Here is a 17,857-nt window from a genome sequence, read left to right as displayed (position 1 = left end):
AGATCTAAAAGTATTTAATAAAGGAATCTTAGATTTTTGCGCAAGTGTTGGTATCACTTGGCGTAGAAGGTCGAGATGGGTCATCGGTGTATGTGTGGTTAGATCCACACCATCCATCTAATGTGTATAGACAAAACATGATAATACCTCAAGAATCTGAATGATCTGACCATCCGATGGACTACCTCAATCAAGTAATTATCATTTAATTTTATAATCTTAAAAAAAGGAGAAAAAATAGAATAGAAATTTTAATTATTTGATTATTTTGGATCTGACCACCTAGGATGTTAATCAGAGGTGGGCCCCACCATGTAATAAAAACAGATGAATAATAATGTTGTTGATATAACTGATAGGATTTCTGAATTCAAGCCAACATAATTACTCTGTGGATTCTACACTACCAGACTCAGGTGAGTAACCCAACTTGTCTCATAATTCATTAAAATTAAAATAAATCATTGTGATTGTTTGATTGATTTACTGGTTTGAATATTTTGATATGATAATTGTACAATAAATTTATATGTGAATATTTTAATCGAGACAACTATTCCAAATATGAAAAATATGCATTTACATATCATCCCTCATTCATTGCATTGCATAATGCATGGTCGATCCTAGGGGCCCTCCCTAGAAGAAATGTCGATCCTGGTAGAGCGTTACCAGATGCGGGATATGCCCAAGCCTACCGAAAGGTGGAAGCCTACCCAACGGGTGGATGCGAGTTGAACTTCCAACCCAAGTAGATGAATGATCACCCTATCTGATGCATTCATACCTCATTTTACATCATTATACATGTATTTTTGTATTATTTTAATTAATATAATTATGAACCATGCTGGGTTATATCACTAATCCTGGCCAGCTTATATTTTTTATTGATGGAAAAACCGTACAGATGTGAATGAGGGTAGGCGGGTGGCTCAAAAATAGGAATATGTGGTCAAGCCAGAAAGGACTTAAGGGACACGTGACCCTACTTGACAAAAGAAGAAGTTGCAGCCTTAGACTAGTCATGATATTTTTACTTTAATTATATTTAATTTTCTTAGATTGTAAATTAATTCTTTCAAGTTGTTGGACATGTTTATTTCATTTCATAAGATCCCAATTGAGAGGGTTTTTAGTTATGTTTATAATTAATTATTGGAATAAATGATCGTTTCTTATTTTTGAGATGTTGTTGAGTATGAATGGAATGTAAATCTACGGTAGAGCTAGTAGGTAAATGAATAATTGTATAATTGAATGAAATTAGTACACTCAGTGTACGTGTCATGGGCCGAAACTCGGGGCTGAGGGTGCACACTCTGTACTCGAATTTCAGGGCGTGACAATGTATGTGAGGGAAATGGGAGACTATGGAAGAAATGGAGGTGCCCATGCCGCCACCCACGTCCATCAGTTGTTTCACTTCATTGAAACCTTTATACACCTTAAACATCTCTTTCAAAACAATGGCCGACCCATTACTCATGGCCTCATGGAATAGATTGTTGTACCTAGGCTCCTTGGAACAAAACTCAAAGAAATCAACACCATGGACCATTTCGAAGGGTGGCTACCCCCCTTGTATCACAAAGTCCTTAAGATAAGACATCTCCTCCATTGTTGCCCTCTCAAGGCACAGTCGCACCAGTGGAGCCACTGAGATGCCCTCCTCATCTGGTACAAGGAAACGAGACTCATCTGTTAAGCCATACACAGGTTCAATCCTCCCACCCTCACCGTCTGATCTTACCGACATAGTGAGGATCGAATCCGTTACAAGGACATGGAGTATACGTTCCAAGGCAGCTGTAGCATGTGGATTTGATGTGTGCATCTTGGCAACTAGCTCCGATGCTAAGAGTTGAGCTGCGGGTCCAGCATCAGCTATGATCTCGAACACCGGGTCCAGCATCAGCTATGATCTCGAACGCCTTTAAATCGATCGCGGCCCGCAGGGCCATGGGGATGCACATGACGTCTCTGAGGCGCATGGCCGCTAAACGGTTTCCATGATCGTGGACATCCATGTTATGTTTGTGCTTTTGTGGCCTTAGCACACCTGACGCTTATACCCCTATATGGAGTTGTATCGTGCGGATGCTAAGATGAGATTTCATGTCTACATGTACTTGTAAAATTCGCCTCTACTTTATTTCAATTTTTTGTAAATTAATAAATAAATAAAATTGAAACGTACATTGCACGTGGAAGACTGGAAGGTTTGTCCAAATTTCACTCCGTTCGAGAGGGGTGCTGCTAGGGCGAGGGAGTAACAGATTAATGGGTGAAGCCCTTACCATGGGACGACTTCGATGAATGTGTGCCCATCCATTTTTCCGCTCATTTTAGATGGTCTCATAAATGAGGCAGATCCAAATCTTAGGTGGACCACATATTATGGATTGAATTCCCATCATTAAAAATTTCTTGGGTGCCGCAGAAGTTTTTTGGGAAGCCGCTAGTTGTGTTTTCCATTCATCGAAATTTGTGTGACCTTATCAAGAGTTAGATGCAAATATATATTACAGTGGGCCCAGGAAGATTTCAATGATGGGTTCAATTATCACTGTTTTCATATGGTGTAGTCCACTTGAAATTTGGATCCGCCTCATTTTTAGACCATAGCTTAAACTAAGCTGGAAATATGGATGGACAGCTGGATACACAAAAAAGAGTCCAGATCCTCTGTTATCAGGTCAACAGAGAATTCCTGATACCCTAATTCTCATTGGTCCACGTCACTACCCACTAAAAAAATAAAAATAATAAAAAACAGCTTCGGACGCCAAACCATTAGGGTAACAGGAATTCTCTGCTGTTGACCTGATAACAGAGGATCCCGACTCCACGAAAAAATACATCGAAGTGGGCTACACCTGCTAAGTTGCCTCCCTGTCTAGCTCACCTAATCCACGCTGGGAGCGGATTGGATACTGAATGCTTCAGTAGCCAAAACGCTACTGAAGTTACGCGGTGAAATTCAGTTGGTCGAACGCCATGAGCGCGTTTCCTTACCATTAATGCTCTTTTCTTGAAGTGGCGTGGTGAAATTCATTGGATGTCATGGGGGCGTTCCCTCGTTAATTTCATTTGGTTGAATATCATGAGCGCGTTCGCTCACAATTAATGGTCTTTTCTTGAAGTGACATGGTGAAATTCAGTTGGCTGAATGCCACGAGCGCATTTCCTAACAATTAATGCTCTTTTCTTCCGTTAGATGGCTCTCTTCGTTTGCCCGTGCACGCACTCGACCAAATAAGGGGTAAAGCTATTTTAAACTCATTTCTTTTCTTTGCTCCCCTGTTGAAATGACATCACCACTTTCCGTGGATGCTACCATGATGTATGTATTGTATCCACACCGTCCATCCATTTCGTGATATCATTTTAAGATTTTAAGGCATAATATAAAGAGTGAGAAAGATCCAAATTACAAGTGGACCCTACCATAAAAAATAATAGAAATTGAATGCATACCATTAAAAAGATAGGAAAAGGTGAGGACTAAGCTTCCACCATTGAAATATTCAGGTGACCACAAAAGTTTTGGATTATATTAATGTTTTTTTTAATTTCAGTTCATCCTAGTAGAAATGATCTCATGAACCATATGGATGACATATATACATCATGGTGGACCCAGGAAATTTTCAACCACAGAATTCCCCTACTTACTTTTCCACGCCGTACGGCCCACATAAGTTTTAGATCTGCCTCATTTTTGAGCCAACATTATCAGATGATATGAAAAAAATGATGGGCGGAGGGATTTCACACAAATATTGTGTGCCCCACTAAGCTTGCCGTGGAAGGAAGTTCATGCGGATGGCCTTGGCCGCAGTTGGAAACGGATTGAAGCTGGTTGGCTTCTCAACCAGACATATGTTACGTCACCAAGTTCTTTGGGCCCATCATGATGTATGTGTTGTATCCACATCATCCATCCATTTGGAAAGATCATTTTTGGGAGTAAGTAAAAGAATTAGGCAGATTCAAAGTTTAAGTGGACCCCACCATAGAAAACAGTGAGAGGTGATGGCCACAGTTGAAACCTTACTAGAGCCAACCATGATCTTTATTTGAGATCCAACCTTTTTATAAGTTGAAAAAGACATGGAATAAGGTAAGGCATAAATATTAACTTAATCGAAAGCTTCCGTGGCCCAAAGAGGTCTTAATGGTAGGCATTTAATCTCCATTGTTTTCTACAGTGGGGTGCACTTGAAATTTGGATCTTTCTCACTCTTTGGATTATGCCCTAAAATGATATCACGAAATGGATGGACGGTGTGGATACAATACATACATTATGGTGGCGCCCATGAAAAGTAGTGACGTCACTTCAGGGAGAAAAAAAACAGACTTGATAATAAAGTTTACCATTACGTGGGCGACTACTCGAGTGCGTGCACGGGCAAACGGAGGGAGGCGTCTAACGGAACTCCAAGGAAAAGAGCATTAATTATAAGGGAACATGCTATCAGGATTCGACCAATTGTATTTCACCACGACCCTTCAGTATTCAGTATCCAATCCGCTCCATCCACGCCCGTTCAGGAGAGGATAAGATAAGGAAAAGAGAATGGCCACGAAAACTTCTGCCAAACAATAGTGAGAGACGCGCTTGGGTAACTCGCCAAACAAAGAACCACGGGGTTGTAACCTTCATGAGATCCCCTCCATCCATAAGTTACACTGCCTCATCTGAACCATTGAACCCAAAAATTATGATTATCCAAAATTAAGACACGCTTCGCCACGGGAAATAATCAGGATAAGACGATCACCACTAGTTTTGTGTACGACCCACATTGGTGTTTATATGCCATCCAAATCCATTCATATGATAGGCCTCGTAAGAATGAAAGAATAGCCAAATTATCGGGATATTCTAAAATTCAACTGGGCCATGCATTATGGGAGCGGTTTGAATGGATCACATATCCACATAAGTCGGTGGATACCTAACTGTGGGGCCCACTGTGATGTATGTGCTTTACATCCACACCGTTCATCTATTTTGATAGCTCGTTTTAGGGCATGATCCAATAAAATAAAGTAGATCCAAATCTTAGGTGAACCATACCGAAGTAAACAGTTGTGATTGAATCCCATCATTAAAAAATTCAAGAGGGCCACCAGAATGTCTTTGTGACCTTATCTACCCTGTTGATAAGGTCACAAAGACCTAGATGAAATGATAAGGTCTGTGGGGTCCACCACCTTTTAGGATTTCGGTCAGTGCTCTGTTCTAAAAAAACAGCTGGATCGTTTTTCAACTTGGCATCTCGTCTCTATCTTTACATCGACAGGGAGAGTGATGGTTCACTCCAATTGAAAGATTCAAAATGTGCAGGCCCCACTTTGGACTAAAAGAAAAGGTTAGACTGAACTTTTGGGACATGACTTGACTACACGAGGGTGACATATATAATTTTGATTGCTATGACTGCCTCTTTTTTTTTTTTTTTTTTTTTTTTTTTTTTTTTCAAAAAGATGATTGATGTAGCCAATTAAGAGCTCTTCCTGCACCATTGCGGCAGCAAAGTGAGAGCTCTTCCTGGACCATTGTTATAGTTAAGTCATTGCTCTTCATAAATCATTTGATGCTCTCAATCCAGAGCTCTTCCTTAACCATTTGATGTAGCCAATCTAGAGCTCTTCTTGAATTATCTGTTTGCAGCCATATCAGTTCTTCCTAAATCAATAACCTTGAGCTTACTAGGCGGCATAACGGCTAAAACCACCTCGGCCTCGACAACTCAACTCGACCTCAACAAGTCGGAATGGCCTTAACAGGTCAGCTCGGCCTCAACAGGTCAACTCGACCTCAGCAGGTCAGCTCGAGTTCAACACAAATCCACTCGGCCTCAACAGATCAGCCCGACCTCAACAGGTCCGCTCGACCTCAATAGCTCAGGTCAGCTCGGTGCTCAATCTCACACCCGGAGCTATGTTGCTCGAAGAGGAAACAACTCGGTTGAGGACATGAAGCAAAGGGAAGAAGGAGAGCACTCTTTCGTTAGCGCCAAAAGAAAGAAAGAAGACGACTAAGACTGATGCCACCATACCAACCGACATCCAAAAAGTTACTTCCATCGGTACACTCCTTTGAACGCTAAGCCGAAGTAAATGCTAAAAGAAGCTGAGCTGAGAAAGGAAACCTGACGACCGAGCCTTGCTGCAGGTCGGCATACTACTCTGAGGTTTGCTCGTCCTCGGAAGGTCAGCTTGGCCTTGGCAGCTCAGCTCGATACTAAGGCTCATCGGCCAAATCCAACCTCGATATCGAATACCGAGGGACATATCAACTAAAAGACATGGGGGGCTCTTACCCCGCCTATGAGATGCTGAACGCTTGAAGATCTACTACCCTCGGGTCAGCCTGGTCTCGATAGGTCAGCTCGGCCTTGTCAGGTCAGCTCAACCTCGACAAGTTAGCTCAGTCTTGATAGGTCAATTCGGCCTCGATAAATTACCTCGGTCTCGACAGGAAAGGTCGGCAGACTACACTTAGGTCAGGTCGGCAGACTACACCCAGTACAGGTCAAACCGACATGAACCGTTAAACCAAGACTATCCGAAGAGAGAACTACTTGCTGAGGAGAGGATGACTCATAAGTTAGGTCAGCCCAACTGCCTCCTCCCGCGAGCTCAATGAGCTTGACATGGTGGTTCTTACGAGTAAAATTGTTCAGAACTTGAAAAACAAAAGAAGGAGGGGGAGACGGAGCTCACCAGGGAAAGAACGGGCAAGTCTCCAGGCTAATTGAAGAAGAAAATGGACGCCAAAAATCGCCCAAAGAGGAATGAGAAGACAGAAGGGGGAAGAAAAAAGAATGCAGATGGGAAAGACCCTAAGGGTTAGGGCTTCCCTTACATAGCAGTGCCACGTGGCGGTCATTAAAGACATCCATCAATGCAACTCTGTACGACGCCCCCTCGACTACCCCAACTCGACACGTGGCGCGATCTCATATGCTGCTCGACCCCAATATCGAGTACGACGCCACACGTCACAACCTCATTGGTTCGCCATCGAAAAGACGGCTTGGCGCCCCACATGACCTCGAGTCACGAAACGACGCGCCATGATTAGGAACTGAAATGTTTCGACTTCCGTGTTGGCCGCCATACTTGACATAAATGACAATACGACTCCACCTAGTCCATGTATAATCCTACGTAGCTCCGACGAACTTACTTCTCAAACCTCCATAGGTCAGCCCAAGAAGTAAGGGGGGCTTACTGTTTGGGAAAAAATGGACAAGTCGATAAGTCAGCTTATGGAATGGACCAACTCTACTGAACCAGCATAGGCCCAGTGAAACCCGAGCTTGATATGGCTTCTACGTCCAAAAGCAGGCTAACATTCAAGAAGGGTGATAAAAATGCAAGGACACTCTAAGAATGGGGCAATGAGTTCACCCAAATGGCCAGATATCGACCTAACCCATAGGTCGACCATAGCTCGGTCAGAGCTTGACTATAGGTCAACACTGTCTTCAACGGATTTAAATGATCATCGGGGTTCAACTAAAGCAAATGCTAATCTACCAAGAGGCTTAGTATTATCTGCTTTCACTATATTTAGCACCTTCGCCTCCAGACCTTTCCTCAAGCTAATAGTCCTGGAATTTCGCCAACGGCCCGAAGATATCTCCCAAGAACTTTGGAGGATAAAATCATATCCCGGGGATCTCAAACGACTGTAATCTCTGGAAGATCTCTAGCATATCAGCAGTCCTAAATAAGAAAGTGTAACACCCCGTACCTTTGATACACGGGTGTTACCTTTTTAAACCCACACCAACCTAAATCAGATTGGATTAATCAATTGACTTGAACATAACTTACGCAGGATGGGCCTTCCCTAAGGGCCACCATCAGAGGCCCCAGAAGTTGGAATGCACCTTATGACAGTTTGGAAGGTAACCTTGCCTAAGACACCTCAAATCAGAATAGTTCCAACCCAACTAACTATAGCAATAGGCGGTGAATCAATCTTTGAGGGCTAGTAAATAGCCAACCGAGCGCCATTTCACTCTAAGACCACAATAAACCGTTGAAATTTAATACCGAACTGATCCAACCATCGGATCAGCGATCATGGGGCTAAATGGAGCCCGGGACGTGTGGTACGGCCCACCTGGGCCTCGAGTCCGCCCTAAAAATGGGCCAATACCCCCATGAGTACTTACAAGGTGTTTGAATGGATCAGATTTATTGTGACTATCTCGGTGGAACTCATACAGTGTGCATGTGCATCTCATGCACTTATGCACGAAGTATACTGGAACTGCTGGCCCGGTCAAACAAGCTTTGACCGAGCTCTTTGCAAATAAGAGGAAAACACAAATTCTCCCACCCAAAACAGGGTTCGAAAACTCCCGATCTTTGAGCTCCTAAGTGGCCCATCATGGCCACTTTCCTAGCCATCTAAGTCATTCACCTTCTCCGTGGGGCCCAACTTAATGAAACTGTATAGCCTTTCGATCCCTTGTAAACGGATGAAGGAGATGGGTTACCATCATCCGACGCTATACAGGTGGGAGACATCTGTGAGATGGGGCCTAACAGAGATTAGATCGGACGGCTCACGATCAACCGATCGTGCAATCCCATCCGTCCATCTTTCAGTTGGAGGCGTGCTCTCCCTTTGCTAAGAATAGCCAAGCAAAGTATGAAATAGAGAAAGTGGGAGAGGAGACCGTCTTCTCTGGGAAAGTAGGGGTTGAAACGATTGTAGCTGCCCCACGTTCGCATGGAAATCAAACCGTTGGGTGTTTTCTCTCCCACTTTTATAAAGAGCATTGTAGCTCTCGAGATTCGGACTAGCAAGGGAGGGGAAAGAGAGTGAGAGTCGGAGGGGTCGTGCCTTATTCCATAGCAAAAGCTTAGGTGAGCATTTTCTTTCATTCTGTCTCCTTGTAGTTCAGCAAGGATGAAGCAACAATGGTGTTTGGGTGCTGGAGTTGAGCCAAACAATGGCTCCATTTCAGGCCGCGAGTCAAGCAAATTGTTGAAGCAACTCAGGCTGAAAACGGGCAGGATTGAAGCATCGGTTGAGCCCTATTTTGAACTCTCGATAGAGCTTTAAAGCAGACTCAGGGAAACAAGCCAAAACAATGACTGTATCAAGCTAAAAACCAGCTTAGATAAGAATCCGTTTGAAAGAGAAACAAGGGCCGAGTCCGAGCTGAAGGTAAGCCAATTGATGGCTGCGCTCCATGGTGAGGACAGGCCAAATAATGGCTCCTATTCCGGCTGATTCCAAGCTTAACAACGCCAATATTTCGGCCTCGGAACCAGCCTTATAAATGGCGGTGATTTGGGCTAGGAAACAAGTCTTCGTCAAGCTCCGTTTTGAGCTGAAACAAGACTAAAATTGCGGCTCTGTTTCGGATCGAAATCAGGCCAAGACTGTAGCGGCATGTTAGGCTAGAATGGGGTCAACCAATGACTGTGTTGCAAGCCGAAAAGGAGGCCGAGATGCTGCCATCTCAAGCTAAAACCATGCCAACCAATGGCCGAGTGCTAGGTTGAAGCTGGGGCAGGAAGAAGGCTCCTGTGCGAGCTCTACGTTAGGCTAAAAGTGGCTAGCAAGTGGGCCATGAGTTGGACTAAAATCGGGTCTCAAGTAGGCCCTGGTTCGAGCCCATGCACAAGCCTTATAGCTGACCACGGATTAAGTAATGCCGGGACAATTAACAGACCGTGATTTGCATCAGTTGCAGCCTGTGTGGAAGCTCTGTTTGAAGCAGAAAAGGGCCCCATCTGGCCGTGAGAACTAGTCTTCAACTAGGCTTCGAGCAGGCCTCTGATGAGAGCTGAATGGGTGTTGAACGCACCCATTAGTCGGCCGCAAGAAGAGAAGGTGCAGAGAGGAAACAGGGGGCATGGACTAATCTGAAAATCAGCCTAGAACTGGGCCGATTACAACAAGCTGTGGGTGGGCTATCCCACTAACGACGGTTGGCCTCATTGCTGTGGCCTGCATGTAGGCAGGCGAGCCACACCGCATAAAACAGAGGGCCATGTCACACAAGCAACGAGCTGCACCTGAGACGTGTCTCAAAGGGGCCGTCGCAAATCATGTGGCCAACCACCTGGAGGTTGCATGGTTCCCAGCCATCCATTGCTGGGTCTCGGCCGCAAATAACGGGCCGAAACCAACCCCCGTGTGGTTTGGGAATCAGCCCAGAAGTATGGGCTGGAACCCAACATTTCCAGCTATGATATCTAGTCTATAAAACTGGTGGGCTGCACCTATGTTTGCAGCACCGTGGGATGCACCATGACTGAAATGGTTGGGTCGCACCCCATTTGAGATCAGGTGGGCTGCAGCATGGTAGGCACCACACTAGCCCTATGGGCTGTGTATGCAGCACATGGGTTGCTGTGCTCAGGATAAATAGGGCCCACCATGGCCCAGTTTATGCTGAAATAAGGACACGTGTTTGGTGGGCTTAATCGCCATTGGTAGTAGCTCAAACAACCATAAGTTAAAGCCTTCCAACTGTAAGCCCCGTATCCTAGAACGTACCGTTCCGTGGACTTCCGCGGTCTTCCCGGTCAAATTTCGACAACTTTTGACCCTTAACCGATATTTGCGCGTGACCCTGATTCACACACTGTCAACCCAAGTCGACTCAACCTGAGACTTGTACCCTAGCGACGGCGCCGTCGCCGCGGTTCCGATGCCGCGTCTTGCGCGTTGATCCGATACTCTGGCCAGGAGATGTGGGCTAACGTTCGGTGTGAGGAAAACGCCGTGAGTGTGAATTACGAGAGAATCTGTACGAGACGTCACATCAATCAATCAATCGCATCATGTCAAGTACATATCACCTTGCACCCATTCCCAAGCAAACCCAAAGTCAAAAGTTTCTTACACAAGCCCATACTTTCCTTACACCAAAAACTATAAAAGTTAAAAAGTTCTTATACCCATCACTCACTACATCCATCACTCCATCACCCATCTCCCTTTACAACTCTCTCTCACTTTTTCAAACTCATTTCCAAGCAACCAAAATACCATACGTCCAAGCCTCCTAAGCCACTCCAAGAGAGCCACAAGTGTGGCCCACCTTTCCTACCCTTTCATCTCCCATCTCAACCATCTAAACCCCATCTCCTCCGTTAAGATCGAAGCTAAGGAGCAAAGGAAGCCAATGGAGCAAGAAGATCAAACGGTGGGTGCTTCTATTAGGCCTAGATTTCTTTTTTTTGATGAAGGGCCAAGTGAGACCTACCAATTGATGGTATGGATCTCACTTTGGACCCTAGGTATGGCCGATGGCCCACCTTGATCCACATGATCATTCCATAATGGGGCCATTCTCCATTGACCTTATCATGATGTTTATTTTCTTTGAATGGCTAGAGGTCATCTAGACCTTCCATTTTGGTGGGGAAGGGATCTCCACCATTGATCTTTGATTTGTTGAGCCCATGTGTTATGGGACCCACTTGATGTATGACTGATTGCAATGGAGGGCCCATAGTGTCGGGATCCCTCCATCACACGCGTGTCCCACTCTCTTTCCCTCCCTCTCTCCCTCTTTTTCTATTTTTTTATGTGATGATGATGTGGTTGTGTTGTAACACCCAGTACTTTCAGTACTTGGGTGTTACCTTTTAAACCCACACTCAACTAAAAATTACTTGGGTTAACCAAAACGTGAACTCGACATACGTAGGATGGGGATTCCCGTCGATATTAGAGCCATCCATCAGGGTCTCCAGGAGCCAGAATACTCCCTACGACAGTTGGGAAGGTGAGACTACTCGAACACTCAAAGATTGAAGCCATTATGCTAGTTAATTCTGATGCAACACACTTGTCACCAACACTTTAGAATTCATTAGCAACAAACAAAGCCTTCATCATAACTAATACCCTATATTAACCGTTGAAAAAGTTTGTCAGGCCCACCTGATCGGTGGATCACAACCTATGGGCCAATGATGGCGCAAGGATGTATGTAACGGGCCACCCAGGACTCACTATTAACCCAAAGTGAACCAGGATCCCTGGGTATTGTCCCCCAATGCAAATGAACGGAGTAGATCATGGTAATCACATTTCAGAGGACCCCTACACAATGCATGTACACAAAGGGTGCTTGGACACGAGGTGTACTAAACCCAATGCTCGGTCAAACTAGCTCTGACCGAGCATTTCGCAAATATCTTCCGCCCTTTCTCTCCCTGTTTCGAACTGACCCACTTCAAGCCTGTAAGTGGGCCACCACAACCGTTTTCCGAGCATTATAAACCGTTCAAATCTTTCATGGGACCCACACGATCAAAATGGTATAGCCGTTTGATCATTTGTAAACGGACGAAGGAGATTGAACGCCACCATCCAATCCATGCCAAAAGCAGACCGACCGAGGGCCTGTGAAAAAAAAAGAGAGAGAGAGAAACCGCCCTTCCTCTCTGGGAAGGACAAATCTCAGCCGTCCACGGTGAGGACGATCACAACCGTCCATCCCTCTCTCACTGGCTATAAAAGGAGGGCACTATAGCCCTTAAAATCTACGCCAAGAGAAAGAGAAAGAGAGTGTAGGAGAAACAGAGAGTTGGGAGCTGAGAGTTTGAGAAGGTGAGAGAGACAAACCTGGTGCCGCACTGCGTCGACCCGACCCATGCAAGTTGAGTCGAGTCAGTGCAGTCCGACCGAGTCAAGTTAAGAAAGAGAGTGAGTGAGGGAAGAAGAAAAAAAAGAGAAATAGGGGAACCGACCCAGGTGAGATAGGTTGTAACTGTTCCAGGGGAAAACATTTTCCTTTTGCTCATTTCTCATTTCTTGATAGCCCCTCCTCTAGTTGCTTCTCATTTTTCCTTTGTAGCATTAGCTAGTGGTAGATAATGTTCACCTGGAAACAAATGGTGGCTGTAACTCGGGTTTGAGATCAGCCAAATAATGGCTGAAATCCGACCGAGAGAGAGACTGGAAGACGACCCAGTCTCAGACCGAGATCGAGCCAATCAATGGCCGTGGGATGGTCTGAGGAAGTGGTGTTGGTGGGTCCCTGTTTTGGGCTAGGACTGAGCCAATGAATGGCCCTGTTCCCGGCTGAAATCCGACCCAACCAGAGCCTCTATTTCGGGCTGAGATCTAGCTAAACAATGACTGGGATCGAAGCCAAACCAAAGCTCTGTTTAGAGCTAGTAGCACGTGTTGCAAACAGGCCATGCAACGGCCCTGTTCGGAAGCTGAAACCGACCGAGCAATGGTTGGGTTTCAGTCAGGCAACGGACCTAAATGGTGACCATATGCTAGGCTAAGGTCGAGTGGTGTGAAGCTCTGCTTTGTGTTGGAGACAAGCCAAGCAATGGCTGCCTTTCGAACTAAGATGTTGGGCTAAACAATGGCTGGGAAGATGGACTGAAAATAGCCCCCTCAGCTGTTGCAAAGTGCAGTCCATAGCTGGCCTTCATTAGAACCTACTTGGGGCCGAACCGTGATCTATATGGTCCCAGCTTGGGGCTGAAAAACAGCCAGGATCGAAGCCAGGAACAGCTCCTGTAACGTGCAGCAGAAGGACTGTTTCACGTCTAGAACTGATGGACCGTGGACTGTCTGGCGCCAGGCCCTGCATAAATGCAGGTGGGCTGCTCTTGGGCTCTGCAAAAATTGCAGGTGGGCCTCACCCAACGTTAACGGGCTGCACCTTGCATTCGGGCCAGGTGCTGCTCAATGATTTGGTCTTCCATCAGACCAGGTGGACCCCACCATATAAAGGTTATGGGCCGCATCAAGCCACCACGGTCCAGCATCCTTGCTGGTGGGCGGCACCAAGCTCCAGGTGGGCCGTACGTCAGGGGCTGTCCAAAGTCAGGACGTGGTCCACTTTGATGCTTATCCACACCGTCTACCTTTGTGGCTAGCTAGGTGGGACCCACCCTGCACCTGGTACACTATGGGACGTGGGGCCCACCAATCACATGGGACCCACCTGTGAAGGAAATACACGGTGCATGGATGCACCAGGACGTTAAAACAGAGGACGTCCGAACACTCCTCTGTCAATCAGTTCACGTGAACTGGTTGCAAAAAGTTGAGATCTCATCAGCTATAATGAGTCTGGGAAATTCGAATGGTCCACATGAAGCAGCACCTCATAAAACCCCTTGGTTTCAAATTTTACTTTAAACCAAAACTTCGGTGGGCCACAACGAATGCAAATAGTTTCTTCCTTTAAAATTGAAATTATTCTTGCTATGGCCCACTGGAATCTTGGATCATGGTGAAAACTCACACCCTGAGGTTTATTGGGATTCTACATCTTATGGACCGTTCGGATTTGACACCCATGTTTACGCGGGACCCACATGTAAGCCCCGTATCGTAGACCGTACCGTTCCATAGGCTTCCGCGGTCTTCCCGGTCGAATTCCGGCAACCTTCGACCCTTAATCGGTATTTGCACGCGACCTGGATTCTCATGCCGTCAACTCGAGTCGACCCAACCCAGGACTCGTACCTTAGCGACCGCGTCGTCGCCGCGGTTCCGATGCCGCGACTCGCGCGCTGATGCGATGCTTTGGTTGGGAGATGCGGGCCAGCGTTCGGTGCGAGGAAACGCCGCGCATGCGAATTTTGAGAAATTCTCTACAAAGTGTCACATCAATCAATCAATCCCATCAATCCCATCATGTCAAGTACACATCACCTTTCACCCTTTCCCAAGCAACCCCCAAAGTCAAAAAGCTCTTACACAAACTCATACCTCTCTTACACCTTTTGCCAAAAAAGTCAAAAAGCCTCTTACACACCCATCCCTCTCTCTCCCATCCATCACTCCATCACCCATCACTCCCTCTCTCTCTCCCTTTACAACTCTCTCTCTTATTCATTTTTTTCAAATCCAATCCAAGCAAGAGAGCACCATACGTATGAACTTCTCCAAGCCCTCCCATGGTGAGAAAAATGCTCATGTGTGTCCCACCTTTCCATCCCTAGATCTCTCATCTCAACCATCCATTTCTCATCTTCCTCCATCTAAGAGAAGCACAAGGAGCTAAGGAAGCCAAGGGAGCAAGAAGATCAAGTGGTGGGTGCCTTGATAGGGTAGATTTTGATATTTTAAGATGGGCCAAGTGAGGCCAACCGATCAATGGTTTGGATCTCACTTTAGACCCTAAGATGTGGCCGATGGCCCACTTGGATCATCATGATCATTCCATGATGGGGCCATTCTCCATGGACCCCATCATGATGTTTATTTTCTTGCATATTTAGGGTCATCTAGACCGTCTAATTTAGTGGAGAAGGGATCTCCACCGTTGGATTTAATTTTTAATGGGCCCACATGTAATGGGACCCACTTGATGTATGATTTAGTACAAGGGAAGGCCCATAGTGCCGGGGTCCCTCCATCACGCGGGTCTCATTTTCTATCTCTCTCCCTTTTATTTTATTTTTATTTTTATTTTTTTTGTTTTGTTATGATAATGAGATTGTGTGGCCCACTTGAATGGACCCCAACATTAAGCATGTATTTGATCCCAAGCCATTTGTAGGTGGGGGCCCACTTTTTGCATAGGTTGTGACCACCATCCATCATTTGGTGGCCCACCTGAACAGGGCCCACCTTAAAGTGTTATGCATCACTGTCCAGCGTCCAGGGACGCTGGACGTTTTAGGGAAACAAAAATATTAGCTTGATTTACAAGCTTTTTGGGTGGACCACTTGTTCAGGTCCCACCTTGATGCATGTGTTCAATCCAAGCCGCCCAAACTTTTTCTCAGACTATCTTAGGCGTTGAGCTGAGAAATGAGGGTGATCCGAGTACCTGGTGGGCCATAGCATTAAAACGGTGATTTTCACCTTTCAAATTTACTTAAAATTTCTTACGCGCCAGGACATGTCCAATATTGGGCTCGATGGACTTGTCATAGTCTGTAGAGACCAATGGCTGGGGTAGATTTGCACAATGCGGGCCGCACACCCGAAAAACCGTAAGAAAACGGGTTTTTAAAAAAAAAATCATAGGCAGCAGCAACGCTGCTGCCGTTGTCAGTACCGCAGGCGGGCGAGCGAGCGAGCTGCAACCCACGGCCCTTGCCGTGGGCCCCATCTTGATGTTTACTTGTCATCCAACCCGTTCATGAGGTGGGCCCCTCCCTGATGTAGGCCCACTCAAAATATCAGCTTAATCCGAAACTCAGGTGGCCCACATAAAAGGAAACAGTGAGGTTGAGCGTCTGCCATTGAAACCACTGCTCTGGGCCACAGAAGTTTTGGATCCGGCCGAAATTTGTTCTCCCAATTCTTTTGGGCCCGCGGGTTAATATCAATGGATTGGATGGAGTGTAAACGTTATGGTGGGCCCCACATGGAGCCCACAGTGATGTAAGTGTTGACGGTGGAGCCCACTGTGATGTTTACGTGAAGCCCACTGTGATGTTCGTGTGGAGCCTGCTGTGATGTTTGTGTGCTGTTATGTGTGTGTGGGTGTGCGTGTGTGTATTTATATGTGTATATATATATATATATATGTGTGTGTGTGTGTGTATATATATATATATTATATTATATATAATATTTTATGTATATATATTATATATTAGATTATATATATGATATAATGGTGGTGGGAGGCCCATCTCAATACTTGTGGCCCATGGTTGAGGCCCACTTGGATTTATATGTACGGCCCATGGGTCGAGGCCCATTTAGGCGTATTGGGGGCCCATGGGTTAAGGCCCATTAAGGTGCATTGGGACCCATGGGTTAAGGCCCATTAAGGTGCATTGGGACCTATGGGTTGAGGCCCATTTGATGCACGTATGGGGCCCAATTGGCAAGGCCCATTTGACACATATAAGGCCCATGTGAGTAGGCCCATTTGATGCACTCTTAGGCCCATGGGTTATAGCCCATTGCAATGTGCATAAGGCCCATTGGTACGGCCCATTGATGTGGCCCACTTAATGAATATAGGCCCATATGATACGGCCCATTTGATGTATTGGAGGCCCAATGGGATATACCAAAGGTCCATTGCAATGTGCAATCCCAACATGATTTATGACAGTTGTGCCTTGGGAGCAATGTTGGTTTGACGTCCACATTGCAAGTATAATGTTGGTTAAATGTCCGCATTATGCCTTTCCCTAGGGCCCATGGTTGGGCCCATGCGTGTAATGTGTAGGCCGTCTAGGCCCATCTTCGTTATGAACATCATCTATCCCATATAACATGTTTAGTTCCATGATTCATGATCATATGCATCATACGTATGCTTGATATGAGAAATGACTGATCATAGTATATGCCTTTGGGCAGATTGTTTAGGGGCTCCCGTACAGGGGGTGTTGCCCTACATGAGCGCACGATACGCGCAGGATTGTTGTATGACGGATAGTGTGATTCATGCATTTGCATTGTGTGATATGGTTCCTGTGTAGCGACATCGGGGCCATAGCCTCCACGACGCATCGTGGTTGGCGGGATTGGATACTAGAAATCTTCTACATGGGGTGCGATAGATATCCCTGGTGAAAGTCCCTAAACCCTTATGGTACCAGGAGGTTGCTCCAACGTCTAGACCGAGTGGATGCATGAGCGCTGAGTGCCGATTACTAGACGGTTGCGCTTTCCACTGTGTCGTGGTCGGTTGGAAGGGGGTGCGGCCTTACCCGCCCGAGAGTAGGGGGCAATGCTAGGCTGAGTCTGACCAGCTCGAGGAATGGGTCCGCTATTGACGAGCCGAGCTCGATTTTGGCAGGCGGATAGTGAGGTCTTTTCCACTCACCTTATTGCGTGTGATGGGGCGGCAATCTGGCTTGGATTGTACTAGACCCCGGTGATATTCCAGATTTTGAGTTATATCGA

General features: G+C 46.0%; 1 protein-coding gene across 1 annotated transcript in view; it reads right to left on the bottom strand.

The window, feature by feature from the left end:
• LOC131242246 ((S)-scoulerine 9-O-methyltransferase-like) overlaps positions 1-17,857 on the bottom strand; it is an 84,205-nt gene that overhangs the window by 30,930 nt on the left and 35,418 nt on the right. The gene's annotated exons all lie outside the window — the stretch shown is intronic.

The sequence above is a fragment of the Magnolia sinica genome, chromosome 4, assembly GCF_029962835.1.
Source record: "Magnolia sinica isolate HGM2019 chromosome 4, MsV1, whole genome shotgun sequence".
NCBI lineage: Eukaryota > Viridiplantae > Streptophyta > Magnoliopsida > Magnoliales > Magnoliaceae > Magnolia > Magnolia sinica.
This window is presented reverse-complemented; position numbering and strand designations above follow the sequence as displayed.